Raw genomic sequence first — 25,467 nt, forward strand, 5'->3', positions numbered from 1 at the left:
AAGAAAATTGAGAAGACCAAAAATTTACAAACACTTCAACGTGAACTTCTCGCTTATACACAATTTAAAATCTAAAAATAATCGTTTGCGTTAATCGTCTGAAAATTTCGTTGCTAAATATAATAATAACTGATGCAAACGAGAACATTTCTCAATGTCTCGAGACGAAAAAGAAAATGGACTTACATGGAGTCAGTTTCGAAAAATCTCTGCTGTGTTATTCAATCCGCTGGCAATTAATTATTCGAAATCCGATGTGATGATTTGTATGAACTAAAATTATTTCAAATAACATCCAGCTAAACAAGCCAATGCATTATGCAATATCTGCTTATTCAATGGATTATTCAAATTTCGCAACAATGAATTATATCAATCGTACCAATAATTGTTTCAAATAATTCCTAGCCAAGTATAATATTCGCTGTATTGCGCAAAATTTGAAATAACGTGTCACACGAACTGACACGGTTGTTTCGAATTTCACGTCATCCACCAGAAACGGGACAACGCGTCGTTCGTCATTTTTGAAACTTGCGTTACTCGACAGAAAGCACGTTTTCGGGGGGCCGTTCGCCATCGCAAACGATCATTCAAGAATCCAAGGATTTCTCAGAAACGCTGCCGACGATTGGAAACTAACAGACAATAACTTCAACATCCGTTGGCAACATCCGTTTGACGCGGAACCGCGCTGATTTTAATTCGTCCCGAATTAATCCCCTTCCGGGTTCTCAACGGCTGGCGCCTGGGAAAAATGTACAATTTCCAAAGGACACCGCCTCCGGCAGAGAAGAAGAAAGGCAAACTGCATAAATTCAGTCGGCGCTGTTATCAGGTCTTAAGGAGCCGGGCACGCCATTCTTCCAGCGGCAATAAAGAGCCAGGTAATCAAAGAACGATCGTGCCGGTGGAATTATTCGCGAAAACCAAAGGGGCGAGGCGAGTGGATTTAAACGCTCGGGGAAAAAATCGCGCCCGGACGAACGAACAGTGACAAGAAGGAAGAAAGAGTGAGAGAGTAAGAGAAGAGTAAAAGAAGCGACGGGGGCCCGCAGCCGAGGGCAAGACGTTAATGGCCCCATGTTGAAATATTCCTGCGCGTTAGGGGCATCCCGGTTTCGGTGCGCGGCTAATGTTATTGCCCTGTCGAGATAGGGGCTTATCTGGCTGCGGGTATACGGCCACCGACACGCACGTGCCGGAACAGTATAACCGCCTTTGCTTTCGGCCCGCCGCTGCACAATGAACACGCAACGCTGAACCACGCAATTAACCCTTCCCCTCACGATTTCAAACGCCGCCAGCGAAAAAACTACCCGCTCTAGCTGGAGCACGAGGAAAATTGACAGCGAGATCTCTGGAAACTGGGTTATTCCTCGGACACGAAGCTACGAGAGAGAGAGAGAGAGAGAGAGAGAGAGAGAGAGAACCGGTAAGGGTAGGTTTTGTTTTTGTCTTAAAGGAGAGACGACGACGTTAGGAGAGTCGCGGAACGCTTCGTTTAATCTGGAATATTGGAAGCTCGTGTCTCTGATTAAATACGCTTGGGCGCGGGAAAAATGGAACGTTCTACTTTTCCTTTGCTTCGTTTTCTTTTTTTCTTCTTCTTCTTCTTCTTCTTCTTCTTCTTTTTCTTCGTCTTCTTCTCCTCGCGCGCGATAGAAAAGAGGAGCCGCCGTCGATGTGAAAATCCTATTTAACGCGCGTGTGATCTTTGACGACGTGAACTCACTGGCAGTCATCTCTTTTTCCCCCACGCGCACGTTTCGGTGGGAATTTATTTATTTAACACGCGAAATTTGTGTTTGGAATCTTCGATTTTTACAGGATGTTGCAGTAAAGAGTGAAACGTAACGATAACGAAGCGCCGTTTATTTCATAATACCGTATTTAATCATTCACGTTGTTGACGAAGCTCTTTTGTTCGTAGCGTTCGTTTTACTTTAATCACGCTGAAATATTTCTGATACGTTTCCAGTACTATTTTTAGAAAGTATTTTGCGTATTTTATTTGTAGAGTATATTTCACTATAAATAGGGCGAAACTTTGCATTTATTCAGGACAAACAAAAATAATCTGTACTAATTAATACACGTAAAAAATGCAGAAAGATAGAATTGAAATTATAGAACACTCTCTGCAACTGTCGATATCTTTTACTACGTGTTGAATAATTTATGGACGATTAACTGAACTGTCGATTTTTACAGGAAGTTTTAAAGTGCACAATGTATAAAATAATGCACAATGTAAAATCGCGCGACATAAATCAATAAAATATAGAAAACAGAGTGCAGTTCTCTGTAACATCTGATGCATGAAATAACTTTCTACCAAAGTTTTATCTTTTCCATTATCATTTTCGTTCTGTGATCTGATAGCTAATTGTTCAAGCTCGTCTTAGAAAAAGAAAATGCACGGTCGTTTGCTTGGCGTCGATTTCAATGGAAATTGAAAAACGAAAGGGAACATTTTCGTCACGTTTCGCTACACTGTTTCCGAAAAGGAAAAAAAAAAAAAAAGAACGCTGTGCAAGCTCGTAAAGAACCACCTAACGCGTACGATGAAGAAGCCTTCAAATTACGAGGGTTGCTCGAAGTTTGCTGAATTTTACTTTACGAGGATATCGAATCGTTCCTCGAACCTTCTTTTCGTGAGAACTTTCTCGAACGCGCAATCACAAAAGATGGCGAACAAAATGATCAATATACTGTCTGAAGGAAAATTTTATTTCTCGTGAAGAAAACTTGTCTTTCATTCACACAGACGCAAACGCAAAATGCAGTTACTTTTAACCAACGTAATCAAAAAAAAAAAAAAAAAAAAAAAGAAAAAGTGCAACTGAACGGGGCACATTGCACGTCGGTAAACTGGTTTTCGACGTACTTCTTCATGTTTTACATAACGACATATTTGGAGACTTTGAAATTATCATAAACAATAATACAATTTAATTCAACGAATTTTCAGTAATTTAATTCAGAATGATATGTCGTACACATCCGGCGCTCGTGACGAAAGGGTTAACCAACCCAACCCAATGTCTGACGAAAAGAATCGGAATTAATCGTCAAATTATTAAATTCGAAAGAAACGCGACATCTTGTCCACCATGGAAAACGCAAAAGAACATTCCTATGCGAACGGGAAACTGTCTTTTCCACGTCTTTTGCGGCGTGGAAAGGAGGGGCAGACTAGGATAGTTAGGCGCGTAGTAACATCCTCCTTAGCGGAAGCGACTCTCGACGCAAGCAACGGCCGAGCAACACGGGTGGGCGGGTCGTAGCAACGGCTTATCTACTAAGTAGTTATGCCGTGCGATATGCACGCGTCAGACCGGCAAACTCCTCCAAGGCTCCTATTGTGCCTGGGCGACGCGCATACATTTCACGCGACTAACCGATTCCTATCTCCCTGCGAATTTATGTCTCATTTATAGCAACGTGATACTCCCCCGTCGTCCTGTTCAACGTCGCGCAATTACGCCGCCACGTGATCGCATTCCGACTTTTCACTCGTCCTCGGCCACAGGGAACACGGCGTGTCTGATTATTATCGCGATTGTTCTCTCGTTTCGCGCGAGGGCCGAGCCCTTTGTCCCGGCAGATTGCAAGTTGAACGCCCGACGGTAGATCGCACTCTGTCACGGCCCTTTTGTCCGCTATCGAGACCCAGCGAGTCCCAAATTTACAGTTTCCGGGTCCGGTCCCGATCGAATTCTTTAAGGGGTCTGGACAAATGTGAAATTTTCAAAAAATCGATCTTTCTGTTTTAAATGATAGTTCGAAGTCTTAGAAATAAGATACAAAAGGTTCCTTCAAAACGAGTTATTTTCGGCTGTAACAATAAATCCGCCGATGCAGAATAATTGAATTTGCATCACTTGTTTACAATTACTTTAGGCAGTGTCATAAAGTGTAAATGGTGCGATTCAAATATTATTATTTACTTTTGGTGAATCGAATATTAGGGGACTTGGATTCAATTTAGTTGTGAATTGTAAGAACTGTGAGCCGCGATATATAAGTAAAAAAAGTGAGTAAAGAATACATATGAAAAAAAGACGCATCTGAAACTTTAAACGCGTTTTTCTCGAAACTAGGTTTTTAGAAACGGTGTGCGAGATATCAACCGATTACTGTGAAACTTGTATCTTTAGTGCAAGAGTTACTAGAGATTGACGATCGAATATTTTTTAATTTTTAACAATTTGGAGAAATATAAACCAAGAACGTAGAAATTTTTGGCATAAATTCGATACATCAAAAAACAAATAACTACTACTATTTTCATAATTTTCACAAATATGAAAATGTTGGATTGTCAATCCCTAGAAAATATTGTTTACTTTTGAATTTTTATTGCAACTAATCCTGTTTGGCTGGAATCATGCACACCGATAGGCAATGTAAAAAAAAGTTATGCAAAAGGACGCCGTCAAAAATTTAAATAAGAGTCCTCTTTTCTTCTCTTTTAATGTTGCTTTCTATAGTTCATAATGTGTTAAAATAAACCACAGAAGCTCATGTCAATCAAATATGTATTTTATTGGACGGTGAAAGGATTAATGATACAGAGTTTGTCGTTTGTTCGAACATACCGGATAACCAAGCAGTTCGGACAATAGTTTCGTTCACTCCACCATATCTTACTTTAATTTATTAAATAATAAGAAGCTGATAAAGGTAAAAGACACTGAACTTTTTAGACAATGTGTAAAAGTACAACTCACTTATCACCAAAATTTACTTGTTCCATGTAAACACATTTTTCTGTCGTCAAAACTTTCAGTCGACGGAAATGTTTAACTATAACGTCGTGATAAAATTGTATTAATCATATTACAAAAGGTGAACCGTTCCATCGACCGCTGGCTTTAAATACAAAAGTATATTTTGCCTTTAATGAGAAGTGACATTAATTAGTCGCTGAAATGACTGGTTTTCATAAAATGGTCCCCATTTAGAAATCTTTATCGAATAAACGTGCATTTTTAATAACCCTTCAGTTATAACTGAAGGATTTGGAAATTCGATAATTTCAATAATAAATCTCCTCGAGCAAGTAATATTGGATTTTCATTATTGCTTCTAACGTTAATTTTATTATTATTATTAGGAAGTTTATTTTATCCAAACACAGGAACAACTTATTCACCTGTTATCTTTATATTTGTATCATTTATCACCTTCCGTCGATTTACTTACAACTGACGAAACTCCAGTTATAGGATGTTTAAATTTTATTCTTTTAAATTTTTTATTTTTATTTAAATTATTTTTAAATTTTATTGCTATCTCAATAATGAAACATTGTTCGTTAAATCGTGATCAGATATAACTGATAACTGCAGTATTGTTTATCAGTTTCAGCTAGCAATGAGCAACTTGTTGTGCTACATTATTAATCTAATCGAACTTTGATCCTATTATTTTCATTCAAGAATTCAGTTAATCACGCAAACCAGTTGCGCCTTTGGCCGCCGAATGCAAATTAATTAATATGAATGAAACGCGAACAGTCGCAAACTAGAAACATCAGATCCCTGTTGGTCGTCAGTTGTGAAAAATTTATCCGCTCGATTCGCTCGCGCATCGACCGGACTGTTTGAGAACAGCGAACTCGTTACATTCGCGTCACATCCGCGGCGACGCGAGCCAGAGTTCGAGGTCGATTGACTCGCTAAATGAAATATTAAAATCAAATAAAAGTATCAATCCGCCGATATGGGTTTGTTTTTTTTTTTTTTTTTTTTTTTTTTTGAGAAACAACAACAACGGAAAAAGTAAAAAGAAAATATATTTATCGAGTCAGTACCTCGTATTGCGTATAAAATTCACGTGGTGTCAATGACTCGAAAATTTACACGCCGCGGAATCCTATTTTTCAATTGCGTGTCCTTTGAAAATGATGCAGAAACTTCTCCAAGGAGCCACAGGTCGCGACGCTAATAGTTCTTCTCTTGACAAATGGTAAAAATGTTTCTTAATCGTTTAACACTGCGTGCGTGCTAACAGCGACTTTATGACTCTGGACGAGTAGATGTCCATTCTATGTAATTTTAATAATGGGTTTCACTAATTGATTCATTGCAGTTGTAGCATCAGTGTGAGTGTAAATAATCAAATGATGAAATTAACTGTTAACATTATTCGAAACATAAACATTACATCCACGCGCCCAGAAGCATAAAGTCGCTGTTAGAACTCACGTGTCCGCAGTGTTGAATGATGAAGAAACGTTTTTGCCATTTTTCAAGAGAACTATGAGGCTGCGACTTATGGATTATTCTTTATTTTCGTGATGAGTAGAATGCAATGAGCGGAAAAGAAAATTTTTTGACCTTGAAATTCTAAATCAAGTCTCTGAGAACTGAAAGACGTATCGTCAGTTATCTTTCAACGTTGTTTCCTCCGTGAACTGTCATTTTAGGTTTAGTCTTACTCATTAACACTTTAAACGCCAAAGATTTGCATATCTAAATACATATTTTTCGTTGAATCACGATACTGAGACCTCGTTATTTAATACGATTAACTTTGAACACGATTTGTTTTCAATGTTACACAAATCAATGCGCAACGGTGAAACCTCGACGTTTCTTTTATTTATTTATTTTTTATTATTATTGTTACAATATAAATTATCCTTTTTTATAATTTTCTCAAGTGTGACAATTTTTAATATAATCAGCGTCCAGAACTATAAAGTTGCTGTTGGCACGCACGTAGTGTTAAACGATTGAGAAACTTCTCTGCCGTTTTTCAATAGAACCATTAGACCTTAGAAAAATTTTTCACCTTCGTAATGGAAAACTTTTGTTCTTGAAATTCCAAATCAAGATCAATTTTGCGGCAGATACTTTACACGTGTCTCCATCAAATCAATGATGTCAATGAATTCATCTGTGATAGCCGCAGGAAAATTTTTCTTTCCACGTATTTCTTTCCCGTCGTCGGATTTTCAAAACGAATCGCGAATCCTGATTGATTTAAGAGGAAATTTTCTGACAGTTTATACGTTTCCGTGGAAACCTTACAACGCGTTCAGTGGTTATAGGAAAAGAAAATTGTTATAGGAAAAGGTTGCGCTGTAATACAATCGACATTTCAACAGAGAAATAATGCTACATAAAAGAGAGAAAGAGAGAGATTTAACACTGGATCTGTTGAAGATTAATGTAGAGAAGTTGCGTCGGGGAAATGAAAACGTAAGGAACAGAGAGAAGTTTGTAATTCAATGAGGAGCACAATGTTTATTTATGTTTATTTTGTATTCTTTGTCATACTAGCGGCAAGGTAATCCGTTTGAAAGTGTACTTCATATTTATTCATTGCATTCGGTATTTTATTACAGTAGAATACTTGTTTATGCGAACTAGTTGATGCTGAATCTCAATTGATCAACTTTTGTTATTCATATTGCTTCCTCGCGAACGAAGTGACACAACTGGTAAACGTATGTCTTTTCAGGACAAATTGAAATCCTGGTTTTTAAATGGAATGAAATAAAATGAAATTTTATTGATTGAAGGAACAACGCCAGTTTAAACGCCAATCGAAGAGAAAATTCATAATGAGATGTACAGTGAATGAAAAATTAAATGGTCATTGAAAAATTGTCCATAATTTAAACTGTCATAACTTTGTAAAGAAAGATCACTTAACGATCCATTTGTTCTCATTTTAAAGTATGAAGCTCCGACTTTGACAATTGTGAGTTTTTCTCGAAAATTGTAAATATTCAATTCGCGTGTAAAAAAATTGCTGTAACTTTACATGTCCACTACATTTTTGAAGATGAAAATTTTCTCTTTACAACGAGCTCTTAAAATTCGCTATATAATTTTTTTTTTTTACCACTCTATTGAACTTTTAACAGAATTTCTTGAATTTTTCATTCTAATATTCAATAAAATGAAAGAAGATCGTATAATAAATTTTAGTCGTTGCAAAGGGAAGACTTTGATCTTCGAAACAATGTTAGATTCGGTCAGGAAAAAAACTTGTTAGCCTTTTTACACACGTTCGAATTGTTACAATTTTCGAGAGACAAATATCCTCACTTTCTCATCCACTGCACGATGTGAGAAACAAGCTCAATTTTGGTAGCAGGCAGAGGCTTCGTGTTTGTAGAAAAGTGGATGGTTATGTGATGCTTTACGAAGTAATATCAATTTAAATTATCGACAATTTTGTCAACAATGTCATGCTCTTCGTTGGTGCATCAGAATAATGCAGCACAATTCCATTTTACCCGCCAAATTATAAACATCAATGAGTAAAACTTTCATAAATGACGAAGCACTCCCTGCTACATTTTTCTTTTTTTTTTTTTTTCTTCTGGAAAATCACATTTCTTGAGTTGTCTCCTTTTCTCATTCAAAATAAACAAAAGATAGAATATGACGAAAGCTAGTGAGTTTAGATAAACGAATATTCTATCGTACATCACTGAATATTTTACGAAAAATCGTAAAAAAAAAAAAAATACACCACTTGCACGTAAGAAAATGAGAAATTCGTCGTTTCGATCGTTCTTTCGACACCTCCAGCGGGAACGGCGCCACACGCCGCACAATTTCTACGCCATTTGCGTCGGTTAATTATTCCTTAGTCCGTCGATTTCCAGCAGCTATCTTTAGAATTTAGCTCGTTGCCGATAATCGGGCCGATTTCGAACTCGGACAACGGATTTAGGGCGGAGTCGCGATAACCCGAGGCCCCGATATACCGAGTTTCAATTAATGCGGCGGCGTAGCATCGAATCTGTGTAAACGCGGCGATTATTAATTAACCGCATACGCGTGTATTAGCGGCTAGCCGGGTTACACTTGATTAAGCGGACGATTCCGTGTCGGTCTGTCCGCACGCAAACTTTTTTCCCCCCTGATCCACTCACCCACTATGGAGAAGATCGATCAATGCGATCAAATTAATTCGCCGGTTGTAGCGTTCTCCTTCCTTTCTTTTTTTTTTTTTTATTTTTCCGTCGATTTTAAATTAAGTTTTCAATTCGCGCACGGAGGATGAAACGGTGTAAAAAAAAAGAGAGAGAGAGAGAGAGAGAGAGAGAGAAATAAAATAAAACAGCGGCGAGTGAGGAGAGGAGAGGAATTGAAAAGCTGCGGCGGGCAATTTTGCTGGAAATATGAGCGAAAAGCAAAGTTGGAAATTGGATCGAAATTCGCCGGTGATGGTTGCTGTTGTTGTTTCTAAACGTATGTAAAAACAATTCGACAAGAATACGGTGGACAAAAGTGTCGACGATAGTGTTTGTCCTTTCCAGCGCGAAATAAATACCGCGTATTTTGGCGTTCCACCGTACAGTATCACGTTAAATTAACGAATGTTAATTATTCGCTAATACCTCAATTAATTAACTGTCCCGATCTTGTACTATTTTTGCTTCTTTTTCCAAATGTAACAAATTTTAATGAGAGAATTTACGAAATGTGGTTTCTGTCGTTGCGTTGAAAAACGATCGATCGAAATTTCTCCTCCAATATGAAGATATTCAATTTTTCAACGATCGCTAAATTTTGAAAATTGTCACTGATAGCTTTTCTTAATTAAATCTATATTTAATAAAATATTTAGTATATATATTATATATTTAATAAAATATGTAATATATATCTAAAATATAACAAATATTATAATAAAATATAATTAATATAACAGAATAATAAAGTAATTAATGTAATAAATGTATAATAAAATATAATAAATATAAAATAAAATATATAATATATTTTTAAAATACAATAAATATTATAATAATAAAATATAATTAAACAATAACATAATAATAAAATAATTAATATAATAAATTCATAATAATATAATATAATAAGTATAAAATAAAATATTTAAAATATAATAAATATTATAATAATAAAATATAATTAATATAATAAACATATAATAAAATATAATATAATAAATATAAAATAAAATATTTAAAATATGTAATATATATCTAATAAAATATTTTACATCATATATTTAAACTTATTGAAACAGTTTTCGACCCAAGTTGCTATCCTAAAATTTCAAGATGCCACAACAGCGTCGGTGGTTTTTACAACGTTAATCAGAAGTTTCCCCCTGTTTCGAGACACGAAGAATTTTCAATTAGAATTTCTTGCACCAACGAGAACTTTCTTTTCAACGATCGCTAAGCGTTGAAAATCGCATGACGCCGCACGAACGTCGCCGGTAGTTACAGCGTTGAACTGCAAGGCGTAAAGAAGTCGCGCCGCAATTTTTAGCGTTACACGCTCGGTTTAAGGGACACTAAAACTCCGTCAGCTACGAGGCAAGTAGATAAGTAAAACGATAAAAATCTCTTCTTCTTCTTCTTCTTCTTCTTCTTCTTCTTCTTTTGTTTCTACTCAGTTCCCTCCGCGGGGTCCTCTTTCGTTCTCCTTCTCTTCTTCCGCTATCGTACCTCCCCCCCCTGTACCTGTGTTCCTTTTCCAGAAGATCGTAAGATAAATTGGCGAAGGGACTCGCCGCTCGAAAGTTCCGCGATATTTCTAACGTTAGTTAAAATTAGTGGAGTTCGCGGACGAAGGTACGATAACGGGTATCTCCGTTTCCGTCCGGCTCGTTCCCGATCGAGCGATAACATTAGTCCCCGATCCCGAGTCGACTCTTTGCTTTCAATTCGTGGCTCTTTGCTTTCCAACCGTTGCCTCATTCGTCCACGAATTTTCTCCGACCTGTTCGTCCAAGTGTTTGATTCCAATTTAATTTAACTTGTCGGACGTGGCAAAGTCCCTTTCAACGCGTGTAATATCAGGATTGGAGTGCTGTTCTAGTGCACGATGAATGAAACGCAGAGTGTGACTTGATCAGTGAAACCTTGTTGACAAAAATAATTTAATTTTAGAGAGTACCATAGTATGACCATAGTGATAAGTTTCTCTGTAGCTGGAGAAATAAGAGTTTAAAATATTGGCAACTTTTCATCGAGCGTGCACACAAATATAATGCTTTCAGCAGCCACTGCGAGTGATGTCACACATTTTTAAAAAGAATTTCTCTAATTACAAGTATACCTACAGAGTGAACTACGTAACTCGATCGTCCTCAATATCTCTGTGTTTTGTTAACTTTATTAATAAAAATTGTTTGGTACGAAGGAGGCCATGATATGACAGGTTTAATGTCGTTTCAAGGTCACCTCTCCTTTTCTAAATGAAATAAAATATTTTTTTGCTCCAATGCAGCTTGACACTTTTTATAGAAAAGTTACATTACATCTGTGTATGTCAAAAGGGGGATATTTTAATTTTAAATTTAATTTCCTCTGTATATTTATCATTCCTTTTTTTTTTTAAATTAAAATTTGTAGACCCTGAACCTCCTAATAGTTTTTGGACATTTTTTTTTTTAATAGAAAATATCGAACTGCGTCGATTAATAAATAAAACAATATATGATTTCACCAAATCATAAATCCCTCCACTTATGGTCGCTTTTGTTAACAAAGTTTTCTCAACGTCTTTAAAAACAACTAAGGTATTCAAAGTGATCAAGTCACTCTGTATATAATTTGGAAACACACTAAATCGTATTGACTCGTTTACTGTCATGGCATAACTAAATGAGAATCTAGTCAATTAATCAATAGACATAGCGAATTTTTATACATTCGTGCAAAATATAAAATGAAAAATATAATTCACGGAACATTTGAAATTTATGAAAAATTTAAAATTGTAAAAACATATGGAATACGTACGATAAAAAAAAAAAAAAAAAAAAAAAAACAGAAATACATTCCGGTTTCCGAATATTTAAATTTTTGGACTGAAAACTGCTGATATTTGAATTGTTATATTTTCGTGGAAAAAAAATCAGAGCCAAATTAACCTGGTCTCATTTTAAAGAGCGACGTGTCCATTTTTAGAATGTTTCATTACATTCCTTTCAATAAACTACTACAGCGAATGGAAAGCGAAGATGACTTTTCCTCTTGAACAATTTTCCAAGTTCAAACATCTCTACGCGAAGTGGTGGAAGAATTTTTTTCGTAATTGAATCCGAAGGTCGAACTTGCCTCCTTTAAAACGACCCTTCAAAACTTGCTGTACCCTATTGAACTTCGAAAAGTGTGTAGTAAATCCAATATTTACTTACTACACTGCGAGGATGTTGCATGGTCGAGCTTTCAGTTCGTAAATTTTCGACAAATTCGAACTCGGTAACAACGCAATTATTAAATAATAAAATTGTAATGTTCATGATCACAAAAGAACTATAAAATATCTGAATCTTGGATTTGTGTTTCGAGAGACAAATTTTTCGAATTCTCAAATTCTCGTATTCTCGAATTTCAATTAATTCTCTGATTGCAATAATTACAGTCGCGTTTGCAAAAATTTCAATCCGCAGTCTTTATCGATCGAGGCTATCGATATTACTGTTTGTAATATTGCAAGGAATAGGACAAGTTCGTTGAAAATCCTGCACATAATTAACACGCGTCGTGATCAATTGCGTGCCGAGGAATCATGCAGAAAATCCTGAAAAACGATGCTGGACCATATTGACTGTCAATCATCGATTTCGATAAAAATTGGCATACATAATAATATAATACAATACATAATAATATATACAAAATACTTATAAAATAATATAATATAATTTAATTAATATATATAATATATACAAAATAATATAATATAATTTAATAATATAATAAATAATAATAATAATATAATACAGTAATATTATAATATTATAATAATAATTTTTAATTGAAAATCGTCGATGTTAAAGGAGTGAAAACTATCCTCAAATTCAAACATATTCCGTCAAATATCTCGGAATTGATCAGGGATGTTTTTATGTAAGTTGATGATATTACTGAATCTAATGGTGTATTTTGCGAAAATGTGTATACTATTTGTTCAAACAATATATTTAAAAAGCAGCTAAAAGTACTAGCGTTCTTCGAGCGTTATTACGCAACGAGAGAGGGGAGGGATATGAAAACGTGGATTAGAGCGAAACACGCGACAAACGAGCGATCTGCTTTAACGAACTGCTTTAAATCGCGCATGCGCGCGCGTGAGTTCTCCGAACGCGTAAAAATCCGTGGAAACAGCCGCCGCGGCACGCTCATCGGCTGTAATTACATAGCAGTTGGAAAAAAAGAAAAAAGAAAAAAAAAAAAGGGGAAAAAAAAAAGAAAAAAAAATCCCGGCGAACGCGACGAGATTTAAAAGATTAACGAACACAAACGTCTGTTTTGCATTTTGCACGCGCAGCACCGGGTACAGTTCAGCGCCGCTTCCCGCCGGTAGCCAAACGAACGGCAGCCGAGAATTAACGTAATTAGCGACGCTACCGTTCTCTGATTATGCCCGTTTGAAAAAAAGGGCGGCGCCGGAAATTCTCCAGCGCGCTGGAGAGCTGCTCCCTGCTCTCGTACAAACTGTTCGCGACTGCCATCGAAATAGATCGAGATCCCCGCTCGACGAGAATAACGCCGCTGTGCAAAATCAATTCAACGTGAAACGATAGGACGATTTTTCGTAGAAAAAAAAAAAAAAAAAGATCGATAATAAATAATTAGAACGATGGGACAGAATGTTTTGATTCGAAGATCGGGGAGAATCGAGTTTAAAGATCTCGTCAGAGATCTCTAGATGCTTCGTTTTCGAAGGGAATCGAGTTCGAGGTTAGTTAATTCTGGACACGATAGGGCAGAATAATTAACAGGAGGCTGTTCTACGCGCGAATGCAAGTGAAAAAACGGGCAAGTAAAATTTTGTTGAGACAGTTTGAAAATTTAACAATCAAGCACACGTGTGCCAAAATTTTATTCCATATTTTTTCGAGTTATTTCTACACGTAGGAGAATCTTCTGTTAATTATTCACTTCTGTTTTAGAGTGAACTAAATTCAAGTACACTTGAGAAAGTCGACGTTTCTCGAAAACGAAGCGTCGAATTTCGAAAAAATTTTATCCCACGTTCCATATTTCTGTTTCATGTTTCTTTTGCGAGAATTATTTAGTATTCTTAAACAAACCTCCAGATTAGATATTCTTATAAATTGTGATCGATAAAAACTTGCACAAAAAGTATCAACTCCGATTCTTAGAACAAAGAAACGTTCACAAAATTCAGCACTTGAAGTTTCGAGATTCTACTTTCGAGGATTGAAGATTAGCTTCGAGCTCGCCTCTCTAAATTTAATAAATATTTTTTTGAACGCGTCATTTAACTGGCGCGCCGGAAAAATGTCGATTGAAAGACCGTCGGTCTGACACAAGAGAGAGAAAGAGAGTAACGTGCTCTCTAGCTAATTAACCGTAACGTAACACGCGTGCCTTCTTTGTGATATATAAACGCGCTGGCGTTTCTTTCAAATCAGGGAAAAAAGACCAGGAATCTTTTGGTGAAAGTTTCGCGAAAATAATTAGAACATTTTCCAGTTGGAAATCCAATATCGAGCAAGCGAGAGAGAGAGAGAGTTTTTGTTACACGAGGCAGAATTTTCAAAGAGACGCGCAGCAAGGTATCCCGTTACCTCTCTCTCTCTCTCTATATATATATATATATATATATATATATATATATATATATATATAAAATTTTCGAAAAACAGCCGTGGCTGACATATATATGTATATATAATCTTTTGTTTAAGGAAAATATATATATTTATATTAAAGGGAAAATTATATTTATATTATATTTATATTTAGGGAAAATTTAATATATATATACATTTAATATATATATATATATATATATATATATATATAATCTTTTATTTAAGGAAAATATATATATTTATATTAAAGGGAAAATTATATTTATATTAAATTTATATTTAGGGAAAATTTAATATATGTATATATATATATATACATTAAATTTTCGAAAAACAGCCGTGGCTGGCACAACGTTGCGTCTTCCTTCGGAATCTTACGCCTTCTGGCCATTATCCGGGATAATAAATTCCACGTTTCTCTAAAGAACGCTCGACCGATCGACAATCGCCGAGTGTGTTCGGATGCTCGGCCACTCTTCTATCTCGCGTGGAAATTGAATTTTCCCCGTTCGAGCAAGCCAGGTTCGATAATAAAAAATAAATACCGCAAAGGGAGCCAATCAACCGAGGGTGGCTGGCTCGCCTCCGCGACAACATACTCTCGGCGAGAGAGGCTTCCGGGCACGGGACTGGGAAATCCAGGTCGGAAAACTGCGTTCATTTCGGAAACTCATCTTCCCCGCAATGACGCCGCGACGAAAAGCAAAACCCCATTCGGCACTGTTCGTTAGAGAAAGCTCTCGAGTTTTTTTTTCTTTTTTTTTTTTTTTTTTTCTTTTTTTTTTCTCCCTCGATCGGTAGGATACGCCCGATACACACCCTCCCGTCCATGTCGCCCGTGTCCCAGTTTCCTCTGTAGTTTACGCTCGAGAGGCTGCGAGAGCAGGGGAGAGTCCCTGACCGAAGAGAAGCCGATTCCACTTCTCTCTCTCTCTCTCTCTCTCTTTCTCTCGTTCGCTTGTGCGTTCGATCTTTGATCTGTGCCAATACTTCGTTACCTTTCCCGACACGATTCTCGCATCTCCGGCGATAACGATCCGCGCTCCGACCTAATCGAAGCTTTTCATCGGGCTGGCTGTGACATTTTTCGTTACGTTTCGACGCGTTATTGACCCAGGGGCGGGCGATGGTTTTGTGTTTGCGGTGACAAGGCGACAGTCAGGCCTCACCCGGGTCAGATTTCACCCGATGATAATCGCGATCCGATAATACGCGGGAGTCGTGTCGTTTCTATAAAAATCGGATTACGTTGGGTGTCTTTGGAAATTATTCGCGACTTTAATCAGAATATACGCACTCAACGAGATTCTTTCAGAGAGATTCTAGGAAAAAAAATAGCCTCTGTCTCTGAATACACAGGGTGTCCATAAGGTCTATTTACAAGTTCAAAAATTTATTGCGAAGGCAAATGAGAAGACAGGTGAGTGAGAATTATTGAGAAATGAGACGTATGTGTTCAAGTTTTCTCTTGCCTCATTTAATATACCATTAGTCGATTTCTTGCCATGTTCGCTGTAGCATACTCTCATCAATGGTGGTAATAGCAGCAGTAATCCTCTGATTTAAATTAGTAATGTCCAGTATCTCTGTACACCTGATAGAGGTGTATTAAATGAGACAGCGAAAACTTGAATACATACGTCTTATTTTGTAATAATTTCCACTTATCTGTCTTTTCGTTTGCCTTTGTGATAAATTTTTGAAATTGTAAAGAGTCTTTACGGACACACTCTGTATATTTTCGGACGCAAGAATGATTTCAAATTTCTAAAAAGGTGAAATCCGTTGGACACCTGGAGATTAGAGAGGCATTGTGACCTAATTTGAATTCATACAGGAAAATTCGTTTCGGCGGTGAACACATTGAAAGGACGTCGTTTATATAAATAAAATTCATTTAGAAAACACCTTCTCTGAATAGCGCAGAATATAATAAGCTTTTCACTGAATAGCAATTAATCTTCAATCAAAGAACAGCAACCGAATAAACCGACGCCGAAAACCCGAATGTCGAATGAATGCAAATCCGACATTTCAGGTGACACGGCCTAATGCAGACAAAACGAGACTGCCGAGTTAGATTTGGTTGAATAATATTTAATGAAATAATAGTCGATTATGTGTTGAACAAATAACGATAAAAAAATCAATCTGTTGTAACATAATCGTTTTGAGATGTAAATTTTCTACTTTAATTTTCCTCGGCTTTCATTTTTCAAAGATTTTTCTCACGTAGTAGGTGGAAATATGAAGATACTTTCTCTTTGATAATTATCAAAATTCAAATTATATAACTGCCTCTGAAAACATTTTTTTCATGAGGTCCATTAACAATTTTACTAAAGTAAATCACTTTACAATGATTCCTCGAAACTTGCTACAATGTATGACTTTTTTTTTACCATTTTTTTACCATTCTTTGAGCGTTAGAAGAGTAGAAGAAATTTCTCGAATTTTTGTTGTCTAACTCAAACGGCGAGAGAAAAAATATTACAGATTTCGAGGGCTCGTTGTAAAAGAGAACTTTCAACCTGCAAAATTGTAATGGATCTATGTATAAAGTTATGAAAACTATATAATTATACAAAGCTATATATATAATTCTTTTAATACTTTCACTAATCATTGATATGTACACGTTTCTCGCATGCACGCGTACAATCAACTTTATTTAAAAAATATTTCAACCATCTCTCTGTACATTAAACATACATTAAACTCTGTAACTAAACTAACATAATTTTTTAGCTATTCATTAAACATGCATTACATAATTTTTTAGCTCTGTACATTAAACATACATTAACTAAACTATTTATATCATAATTAAAAAAAAAATTCACATCCACTCATTGCAAATTGCAAAAAAATGAAAAAAAAAAAAAAAAAAAAAAAAACGTTCCTGAACAACGAACGTGTCAACGCGTGTCTCAAACATTTGGACTTTAAACCTGGATTTTCGCAAGGAAATCTCCGCCGAGAAACGAGACTCGAGAAGGAATAATTAAAGAGCCGGGCGATCGGCGGCGAATCGTTTCGAATATTCGTTCGTGGAATTGTGCGGCTGTGGAATTTCCGGCGAAATTTCGTTAGTTATTGCATTGCGGTTTGTTTCGAGAGAATCGACGGCGCGCTCGCGTTTCTAATGAACAGGAGCCGGCCGGCATTAAAAGCACGTTAAGGAACTCGGCGGGCCATCGATTTTCGATTACAGAAATTGCCGGAGAAAATATCGTTACGTTGCAAGAAATATTGACCGACGAGCACCGACAAACCAGCCGGGGGGCGAGCTTCCATCGATAAACAATGCTGCCGACGCCCTCTCGGCGAAATCATGCGACCTGTTTCACTATTATAAACCGTCGAAATTATTCTCTACAGGTTTACGATTGGAATTTCATTTACCTTTGAAAGCAAGAGGAAAACACTGTCAGCTAATTGTTGCTTCAATTAAGGATCTGGCGATTAATTGCTGCAAATATGTCAGTTAGTATTTTTGTGACATTTTGCGTTACATTGAATGCACTATAGTTGGATATTTTGAACGTTTGAAGAGTTTACAATTTGCTTGGAATTCATTTTAAATTAATAATTGTTTGTAAATAAGTCATTTGGTATACTGATGAAATGTGATACTTTCGAAATGTGGATATTTTGGATTGAGAAGCTTCCAACTTTTAAGGATCTTTATACTTTAAGTGATCAGACATTGGAGTTCGTTTTAAATTAACAATTGTTGTCAATGAGTCATTTGGTATTGTTGTGCGAAGCAACATATTCCGAAATGTAAATATTTAAAGGATTAAGAAGTTTTTCTTTCAACTTTAGCCTTTAAATGGTCTATCTTAAATTAAGCAACTGTTGTTTAAATTGATAAGTTATTTTGTAACAGTATATTGACGAAATATAGTAGTGAAACAACAGATACTTTTAAAATGTGAATATTCCGACACTTAAAGAGTCAAAGAGTTTCCAATTTTGGCCTTCAAGTGGATTGGGATTCATTTTAAATTAATAATTATTGTAAATAATTTTTGTAACATTTTGTATTGACGAAATACAATAGTGAAGCGATACTTTCAAAAATATGGACACTATGGATATTCAAAGAGTTGAAGAGCTTCCAGCTTTAACCTTCAAGTGGATCATTGGGGACCATTTCAAATTATACATAATTATACTACGAGTTGATGTGATTATTTGAACATTTACATAATCTTCTGTTACTTTTTCTGTCTTTTTTTTTTTTTTTCTTTTACTACTTTTCATCACTGCAAAGAAACATTTATTTCCGCTTGCGGCAATTAAACATAAATCCGAGCTATCAAAACTGAACTGAAAAATCCACTCGAAGATCAGCTATGTCAACATTTTCCATCAGACCCTGAACATTCGAGCAATAAGGGTTTTTTCCCACTCGAAATTCCCTTTCGACAAAAAAAATTTTTCTTTTTTTTCGTTTCCAATCAAACGCGACTGTTCGAAACCAGTCGAAAACATCGAATAGTTTTCAGTTGAAATCACTAATTTTATTTTCCCACGTGTGTCAAACAAATACACAATAGCATTTCATACCTCAGGGGTCCCAATATTTTCGAATATTTGCGTACGAAGCGAAACATTTTTCGCCAGAGGCGGTATCTCTATCGATTTCTCTGCACTACGCGCGTCTTTTCGAGTTTCTCTCTCTTTCTCTTTCCTTTCTCTTTTTCTGTATATTCTTCTTCATGTCTTTTCATTAAAAGATGATTAATGTAAATTTCGCAATCGCGTCGGGCGAATATCGAATATCGAATATCGCGGCCCGATTTCCCCGATCTGCTGTTCGCGGATTAACCAACAAACCGTTCTTCACCGATGGACATTCGCACGAATATTCCTCGTCGCAATCGCGCGTTAGCCAATTTTCATTTTAATCGTCGTCTGCGTCAGAATAACGCGCCGCGGCGCTAAACAATTACGGGCAGTTGCGACTCCACCAGCGCGCTCGGATTAAATTCTTGGATATTGCTCATTAATTGGCAGCCGCGGATTTCCATTTAATTTCACCGTGATTTCAGCGGGGATGGATATGCACTTGGAGCGGCGAGAATCGGGGGGTACGAAGAATCTTGGAAGCCGCGAACACGCCAGAATCCGCAGCGTATCCCGTTCGTAATATCTGCTCGAACGTTTACGACGCAGTAAATGCTCCCACGAGAGATGTACGATAGCTTCGAGATTAGAAAGAGATTCTTGCGAATTTCGCTAACGAGTTGACGAGTTGGTCGAGAGCCAAATACGGAATTGGAAAGGCACCCGTGACCGAGACGGGTATTTCGATCGAATGTCGACGCGAATGTGTTCGCGGGCTGTTTCGAGAAATATTGAGAGTACACGTGGTAAAATATTATTCAAGAATATTGAATCACTACTGTGTTTGGTAATTATTATTTACAATGGAAACACAAACTCTTCTCGCGAAAACAAATAAACTATTCAAATATATTCAATTGGACAGTGTACAGCAATGAATATCCCATGTTCCTATATTCAACTGTACACAGATTCTATCCTGACGTATACATTTTACATTTCACAAGGACTTCACATCATTAAAAAAAAAATAAGTATCGTCACTCTGAATAAATAAATAAATAAATACATAATAATGTATACAATAATATATATATATATAATGTATATTAAATAATAAATATATATGTAATAAATAATTTATATTAAATAAAAAATATATATGTAATAAATAATAAATATATTATATACATAATATATAATAATATATAAATAATATAAATAATATATATAATATATATTAAATAATAAATATATATGATAAATAATATAATATAAAAAATATACATAATATATATTAAATAATAAATATATATAAATAATATATAAATAATATACATAATATATATTAATATAAAAATAATATAAATAAGATATATAATATATATTAAATAATAAATATATATGATAAATAATATAATATGAATAATATACATAATACATATTAAATAATAAATATATATAAATAATATATACAAAATAAATAAATAACAAGTACAAAATCACATGTAAAAAAAATTTGACCACACCTGGAAATCTCCACCGTTATTTTACGAAGACAAAAAAATATGGTCAGATAATGCCCCCAGTAATTTCTGTGAGAACATGGCGAACCCCTTTGGATAAAAATAATCTATTAAATACCAATGAATTCTCAATGAAAATTTCGAACACCCTCGACTGCATGCGTTTGATTTTCGGTCCTTCGGGGGGAGCGTACGTTGTCTCCACCTCGCTGATAATTTGTTTAATTGAATGGCAGACGCGGGTATATACGGAGGCAAGTGCCCTTGCAAACGGTATGCAAGTGTAATACAATGTCAAGTTTCGCAGCAATTATCTTAATTGTCCCAATTAATTGTCGCAAACGCGGCGGTAGGGGAACGGGGAGTAATTGCGATTCGCGCGCGAGCGCGAAACGTGGGGAGATTTTTGAATCGAGAAATTTGAGAGAACGTTAAACGAAAAGAGAAATGAAGTAAATATTAATCACCAGATTTCCAAAAGAAGGATCTCGCAAGTTGTTGGCGAGATCGCGAAAACGAGGGAGAAGACACGCCAGAAAGAGAGAGAGAGAGAGAGAGAGAGAGAGAGAGAGAGAGAGAGAGAGAGAGAGAGAGAAAGAATCGAAGTGAAGAGACAAGGTACGCGGCGAGGAAAAAGAAAGGAGGTCGAGGAAGGTTGGAGACAAAGGGCGAGACAGAGCGACGTGTCTGGATGCTGTACGTCCGCTGGAATACAAATTTCGCGACGGTTCGTTAGAGACAAGAAAAGGGACCGTGTCCCGTGTACCTTGAGAGCAGCGGGCCACGCTTCGTTACTCATTCGTCGAGTGGTCCTGAAACAAAAACGGCAACGGATGCAATTAGACACAATGCGATCTCGTCCACCCACTGCTACATATATAAATATTATATAAATATGTGTGTGTGTGTGTGTGTGTGTGTGTTACGCGTGATCGTTGCAGCGAAAGGACAAGGAAAAGAGGATCCACCGCTGCCTCAAGTCGAATTTCCCGTTGAATTCGCGAGAGATTCGTAACATTATATCGCGGTCTACTCCCATTTACGCACCCTCGAGGAATCCATTCCCGACTTTCACTCCGTCCCCGAATTATGCAACAGACGAGACCTCGTTTGTCACGGTTTGTTGTGCACCGTCGTTTTCCAAACCCCGAGTCTCTTCACGGTTCGCGAAGACGAATCGACTCGGACTAACCCCCTCGAAAATGTCCCTCGATTTTGTGGCAAATTCGCGTGTGCGAGATTTCCTTCGGGAAAGGCCGCGGACGATTTCAAACGCGAGCTTTGACAATGATTCGAAAAAAGGGCAGCCACCTATCTCCGGAAGGTTCTCGTTCTAAAAGGGACGATATCTCGCTTCCCCCGCGGGGGCGAAGTTCGCTCGACAAAAAGTTGTTCCCGTTTGAAACGCGGCCCACGTTTCCCGCCCGGCGACAGGATTTCCAAGCCTGAGAGAAACACGTTCCCTTTTCAGCGTTCCGCCGCGTCGCCGGCCTGCACTTTCGCGCCGTTTTCACGCTTCTAAATCAATTTCACTTTTGCGCCGGTTCTCCTCGACTCGCCGGAGTTAATTGTTACAAAAATTGCTGCCTAGACGAAGAACGCTGCCTGAGATCCGCTGCAAGCTTCTAACGAGCGCGGTTCTCCTCGTTTCAGACTCGTAACTGCGTACGCGAATTTTGCCCAATTTTTACGATCCCCTACGCGATCCCTCTTGTGCATTCGAATCTTTCAACTCGGCACGCTCCCGAGGACCCTATCCACTTTGCTGTACCGGCGACGAGACAAAGAACTGAAAAGTTGGGAACAGAGCCGAGACGGATCGATCGAGGTGACTTTTCGCGAGTGCATGGCTCCTGTCCAGAGAACGTACCATGATGCATCGCGGCTCGTCTCTGGGGCTATCGACCGATATTACCCAAACTTCGTGGCTAAACAAGAAACGATTATGAGCCTCTCGCAAGCCCGGCGAAATCAAGCTCCCGTTCTTATGTTTCTTGCTTGCCGCGGTCACCGCGTGCCATTTTGCCAAAAATTCCTTTGGCACGGGGAATCTCCGAGCGTTAGAAACCGGCGATCTTTAATTTTCAATTCGACCGAGTATGTCTCGTGTTTACTGAAGGATGGTTGAAACTTGAGCTGATGATTAACAAGGAAGGCAGTATCGAGAAACGATCGATGACACTTGTTTCAGTTCGGAGAATATTGGAACGTCTCGGTCTTTGATTGCATGTTCTTGTTAGCTAAAATCGCTACTAAATGATAAAGACAATATTGAAACACGATACGTCGTAATTCAGAGAGTTCGGCGAACGATTTTTGGCCTTGTAGAGCATGTTTTATTTTCGGATGTTACAAGTGGACGATTTTTAATTTTCAATTAACAAAATATGTTAATTTAACTGTATAGTATACCATAAGTTTATTTGACGAGTAATGAGTTAACGACCAATGATACTTCTTTCAGTTCAGAGAATTTTGGAATGTTTCAGGTGGATCATTTTTAGTCTCTAATTAAACGAAGCATGTACCATTACCTTAATTTATTAAATTAAGTTATTAAAATCAATTGATAATGACGATATTGAGGATTTCTTCTAATTCAGAAGATAACTAAACATTTGAACAATGATTGAACAAAACGTGTTGTTTCGTGTACAAGCACAGCTTAACCTGACGACGACAATGAAAAAAGACAATATTAAGAAATGGCTGACAATATATTCAGAGAATCATTAAATATCGCGTATAAGCAATTTTTAATATGCAACACATAGGCTGAAGATCGTTTCACTTTTCAAAAATATACAAGGTGTCTTATAATTTTGTCCATCAGCAACGTAACCCATATCTCAAGTTAGACTCTTCTTCTTCGTTTATAAATTTTGCTGCAGGGCTGAATAAATAGAACAACGAAATCGCGAAGACAACGATTTCTATCGACGTCGTAACGATCGTTTCGCTGTTCAAATCGATGCGGGCGCGAACGAAGGGGCCAACGGTTATAATGCGTTACAACGTAATCCCTCGGACGAGAAACGAGTAAAATATCGGGAAAGAACGAGTGGTTAATTCTATTAGAAAACCGCGGTCGGAGGATCCGGCGCGAGAGAGAAAAAAACGGGCGAAAAAGAGGCTAACAGGGATAAGAGTTCGAAGCGGTGGTGGGAGGGTGAAATTTGCTAAATTTAATTCGGTCATTAAAGTTGCGGCAAAGTTTCGCGGTTATTACGAACAAATGCAATTTACGACCGGGAAAGAGTTAACCACCGATATTAAATACGCTCGCCAACCGGTAGAAGAAACTGCCTGGCCACGCGCGCGGCAAAAAAGACAAATATATATATATCCCAGCAATGGGAGAGAGAGTTCGCGTTTTTTACGCGGACGATATCATATCTAGGAACAGGTTTCGCGCTTTCGTAATTTGTTTTCTTTCTTTTTGTGCTTCGCTCGGCTCGCGAATGGAAATTTTATCTAGAGCCAAGAGAAAGAGGGTGAGTTCGGGATCGAAGATACTTGAAAAAATACAAATCGTGTTACGACATTCAGCTGGCGATGCCGGTGGAATTTACTCGCGTCGAACGGTTCGAGATCAAAGTCGTCGCGGAGAATCGTGGACTGGAAGGAGTCTGTTTCATAGAAATATCAGTCGACGGGAGTCGGTAAATATTCGTATGGATTTTCGACGAAACGTTTCGCTAAAAAATTCCAACGTCCCTGTTACCATACGCGCACCTGTCGTATCGCCCGGGACGCTAATAAAACACGACGAATCCTGCAAAATCCCCTGACTTTTCCGCGAAAATCCGACACGGAATATAAAAGAAAGAAATCGCCACATTCTTAAATTTCTTTCGATAGAACAGGTTTCCCACGAAATCTGTATCTTTGAGATTTTTGTTTCTGATCGTCAGTCTCTGTTCAAGACTCGTGATCATGCTGGTGCACGTTCGAGCGTCGAAATTATGGATATTCGAAGTATTAAATATCTTTGTTTCAATAAATTATAAATTTATAACAAATGTATGTATAAATTTTTATTATTCAGTATTTATTATCTTAAATTTTTAATATATATATATTTTATATATATATTTTTCAATTTTTGTTTACATTTTTATTGATAATTTTTATTTTTGTAGTATCTTTGTTCCAATAAATTATTAATTTATAATAAGTTTTTATAATCTAGCATTTATTATTATAAATTTTTTATCATTGTAGTATCTTTGTTCCAATAAATTATAAATTTATAATAAATATATAAATTTTTATAATTTAATGCCATTGTACACACTTTTGTCTGAACACTGTTTTCTGTCTCTACTCACAGCTGTTCAATTATGACAACATTGACTAGTTTCGCCCCGCAGAGAGTCAGTTCAGAGGATCGTTTACAGAATCAAGATCTTTCAGTTAATCCAACCGAAGCAATAAACTGTAAACTTTTTAAATCGTCCATGGCCGAATGATTTGGAGAATGATTTAGCCTAAAATATTCACAGTCTGAAACGTCGACAGTCTGGTGCGTCTCGAGGTTTCTTTTCGATCGGTATGGGATCAGCGAGCAGCCGATTCCCCTCGACAGGAAGTACGGATCGAGGTATTTCAGTTCCCCGCGTTTGATCGCCGGACAGCAGGTATCGATCGTCGAATTTTCGCGTAGTAACGAGACTCGCGCCGGATAAAGAGGAGAGGAGAACTGGCTGCGTCTCGCATGGACGCACCGGTTGGTCCCAATTGGATGCAGCCGTACGTCGACTGGCTTCATTAAAAGCTTCTC

General features: G+C 37.0%; 1 protein-coding gene across 1 annotated transcript in view; it reads right to left on the bottom strand.

Annotated features, from left to right (window-relative positions):
- Window positions 1–21,496, bottom strand: part of LOC122529670 (leucine-rich repeat-containing protein 24-like) — a 155,140-nt gene extending 133,644 nt beyond the window's left edge. The window contains exon 1 of the mRNA XM_043656006.1: window positions 21,451–21,496. The gene's annotated coding sequence lies outside the window, so the exon portion shown is untranslated. The remainder of the gene's footprint in view (window positions 1–21,450) is intronic.
- Window positions 21,497–25,467: the final 3,971 nt, after the last annotated feature.

The sequence above is a fragment of the Frieseomelitta varia genome, unplaced genomic scaffold (genome assembly GCF_011392965.1).
Source record: "Frieseomelitta varia isolate USP_RPSP 00005682 unplaced genomic scaffold, Fvar_1.2 scaffold_300, whole genome shotgun sequence".
NCBI lineage: Eukaryota > Metazoa > Arthropoda > Insecta > Hymenoptera > Apidae > Frieseomelitta > Frieseomelitta varia.